The sequence below is a fragment of the Otolemur garnettii genome, unplaced genomic scaffold (genome assembly GCF_000181295.1).
Source record: "Otolemur garnettii isolate 467f Iridium unplaced genomic scaffold, OtoGar3 scaffold00016, whole genome shotgun sequence".
Lineage (NCBI taxonomy): Eukaryota > Metazoa > Chordata > Mammalia > Primates > Galagidae > Otolemur > Otolemur garnettii.
Genome location: NW_003852411.1, coordinates 24,805,291 through 24,808,986, shown reverse-complemented (window position 1 = coordinate 24,808,986; position 3,696 = coordinate 24,805,291). Strand labels below are relative to the sequence as shown.

Here is a 3,696-nt window from a genome sequence, read left to right as displayed (position 1 = left end):
GGGGAGGCGGCGGGGCCGGAGCGGACCCCGGCGGCCGGACACCCGGACACCGGCACGCGTCTTCCCCCGGGAGCGGGCCTGGGGAGTGGGGGGCGCTGCTCGCAGCGGGGGCGGCTGTGGTGCGCCAGGGGTGAGCGTCCAGTTTGCGCCCCTTCGCCGCACAGGGGTCCGAGAGGGGCTGAGCGTGGGGGTCACGGCCCTGGGGACCTCGGCCGCACCCCTTTGGTCCCCAACTGGCGGCCTGACCTGAGCCAGGCCTGAGGTCTAGGTGGGTACGGGTGAGCGGTGGTGGGCGCTACGAGGTGGCTTCTGGGCGGCGGGGGCTGGGATCCCGCGCAGGGGTCCGTTTCGCCCCCTTGGGGGCGGACTGGGTAGGAAGGGGCCCTCGGGGAAAGTTCCCCTCGGAGGGGGTGTCCTCTGGGGCCGCCCATGTGCCCAAGCCATTGGTCAGCAGCCCTCGTGGGTGTTGGAAAAGTCCCCTCCTTCCCGGTCGGCCACGGCTTAGCGGGGGAGTTGGGTTGGAGGTGCCCGGCGAGGTCTGATCTGCGGCTCCCGTTCCCCCGCCCTTCTCCTCCCCCTGCGCCGGACCCAGACTCTCGGGGCGGGTGGCCCTTGGGGGCTGCTAGCTCCGAGGCCCCAGAAGTTCCCAGAGGCCTCCTAGAACTTGGATGTAAAGCGCTGCCCCTCCTGCCCCAGAACGGACACAAGTTGATAATCTTCATTTGCCCCCTTCTGTGGGGAGGTGGTGGGTTGGGACGGGGATCCTCCCCCTGGTTCTGTGCTGATGTTTTCTTGTCAGGTGCTGGATCCTCTGTATTCTCTGCTTAGCCGAACCTCTTCTCATTTGAATAATGTCTAATTCGGGGAGGTTTATATTATTGAAATGGCCGCCTGGCTTTCCCCGCCTCTCATGTTTAGTAATTCAGACCTTTAATAACAGCCACTCACAGCCCAACGCCGTGTTTATATTTTACATTCGCCCCATGTGCTTTTGTGGTTCGATATGATTCTTCTTCTTTTTTTTTTTCCTTGGCAATCCACAGGGCTCTGAGATCAAACTCAGGCAATGCTGGGAAGAGAGGGGGAGAGCTAGGCCTTGGCTTCTCCAGCAGTAGCCTAGGCCTCATGTTTTCTGCTGCTTGATTTATTTACTAATAACCAAAATGACTACCCCCACGAACTTCCACACGTACACACACCCCTCCTCCGCGGGCAAACCAAACCCTCTTGAGGCCTTAGTCGCATTTAAAACACCTCCTAGCTAAGCATCAACTCTATGGTTTGTTTTCTCTTAAAATAGTTTGAAGTAATATTGGGCCTAGGACAAATTCTATCTTACTGATAACAAATTTTCAGAGGCTGTGAAATCTATTTTGGTTTAATAAAACTAGATTAGTTTGTTTTATGGATATTCTCTCCCTTGCTTCTCACCCCCGAGTTAAATACTTTTAGGCTTTTTAAAACTTCTCAGGGTTTGTAAAACCTATACAGTTGTATCCCCCTAGGAGTTGTGGAATAGCTAAATATTTTAGAAATTCCAATTAACAACCATTTTCCTAATTTTTCTGTGTGGTGCACCCTTTCTAACCTCTTCCTTCTGATTTAAAATGGGGCTGGCATTAATTTTGTGCTTTCACTGTCATAGACTTGCTTATTTTAATTGTAGCTTTACTGAAAACAGACATGAGGTTATGTTTTCTTTGAGTATTTGTGTCATGGTTAAATGAATGAAAGTAGAAGAATAAACACAGGCATTGTGTCTACCCCAATCTTGGAAGTTACTCTCCTCCTGGTACTCCTGCTCCTCTTCTTTAAGTTGTCAGCATTGATTTTATGTTTTATCTAGATTTAGGACAGTTGGCCTGTGAGAGAAATAGATTAACTTTTCTTGTTTAGAGGAAACAATTTTGATTTTCAGTCTTTCCCTGTGATAAATTTGTGTTTAACGTTTTTATTTTGTGTAGCTGTGTATATATATTTATAAATGGTATTGCATGTCATTGGTGGATATTTACCTATGTGAGTTCAGGGAAGAATTAAAGGATAAACACTAATGTATTAAACCTTGGAAATTATGCTAAGACACTTTGTGGTGATTGGCTAACTACAGTATTTTGTGGGACATCGGTCTTTAGTTTAATTTGTAGCAAAATTCTAGGTTTGGTGGACTAAAAGCTAATTTCAGATAAATGGTTCTGACCATTTTCTTCTTTCTCTCCCAGTAGGCAGGCCCTGAATGCAGCAGGAAAAAAAATATCTGTATCTTAGGAGAATGTTTGCAGTGAATGACTGTTTCAGAGACCCGAGGTATAGGGTCTTGTGGACAAAAAGCAGCAATATAATTTCATACCTTAAATAGCATATGTTTTTGCACCCGATTCCCAAGATGTGGTCAAACTGATGATGTCATTGGACAGAGGACAAGGTGCAGTTAATTTGATTTATTGTCCTGAGGTGAAGTGTAGCAGTGAAGCTTTCTCATAGGGAAACCATTTATCTCGGGACAATTTCCTTTATAGCTGCAATTTAACCACTACTGATGCTATAGATATTTTATACAAGGGGAGAAAATGTACACGGATTTTATAAACAAAATTTCAAATAACAAAATTCCACTTACAGTGTTTGTAATATAGAAAAGGATGGATATTGTTAACTGCCTTATATTTTGGTTCAGTTTTCCATGATTTAAAAATTCATATCCTCAAATTCCCAAATGGAGACTGTGGGTTTTATTTATTTGTGTGTGTGGGGATTAAATCAGTATAACTGTAGAAGCAATCCATATTCATGTTTATATTTAGATGTGTTTGTTGTGATCCTTCAAACTCCTAAAAGAAGCTGCATGGCTCAGGCTCATGAGGAGACTATTTGCCTTAGAACCTATTTCAGTGAATAAAGCAGAGTCGAAGAGAATGAAGGATATGTGTTCTTAAAGGTTGAAAGAGTGGTGTTTAAAATAAAGCAGAACACAAACAGGAAAGGTTATGCTTTGAAAACAGTTTTTAAGCAAATAATTCATAATTCTTTTTGAATTTGTTTTAAATCAGTCTGGACAAGTTTGTGCATTTTGTTTTGATTAGTGGTTTTTAAAATTGTTGTATTGCAAGGTACTAATTTCCCTTATAATTTCTGACATATTAATAAATCTTCTTGTTGGGTATTTATTATATTTTTAACTAGTTGATCTTAATGTGATGATTACAATGCCCTGGGAATGTGATGGAATTCTGTAACAGCAATTGCTATGCTTTATTCCTGATCCTAATTTGTGATCTTAGCTTGATAGAGTTATTTAGGTTATGTTTGAGCCCTTATAAGTTTATAATCTGCCTATCTCCTTTTACATCTGTCTGGTAGCTTCTCACATGTTTCTACAAAATCCAGTGTCACTCTTATCTTGCCCACTTATTAATTACAATAATTTTGATTAAGGTTTTGAAAATTGATGGGACAGCCAACCAAATGTTTTTAATTTCTAAACCACTGTTCTGCTTCTAAGCCATTACTGACTGTAATGGTAAGTTTTTTTATTTTTTTGGAGGCAAGAGTCTTATTCTGCTGTCTAGGTTAGAGTGCCGTGGTGTCAGCCTAGCTCATAGCAACCTCAAACTCCCTAATTCAAGTGATCCTCCTTCCTTGGCCTCCCCAGTAACTGGGACTACAGACATCTACCATTATGCCTGGCTAGTTTTT

The 3,696-nt window shown here is 43.5% G+C and overlaps 1 protein-coding gene across 1 annotated transcript in view; it reads left to right on the top strand.

Moving 5' to 3' along the window:
• POU2F1 (POU class 2 homeobox 1) overlaps window positions 1-3,696 on the top strand; it is a 177,214-nt gene that overhangs the window by 681 nt on the left and 172,837 nt on the right. The window lies entirely within an intron of this gene.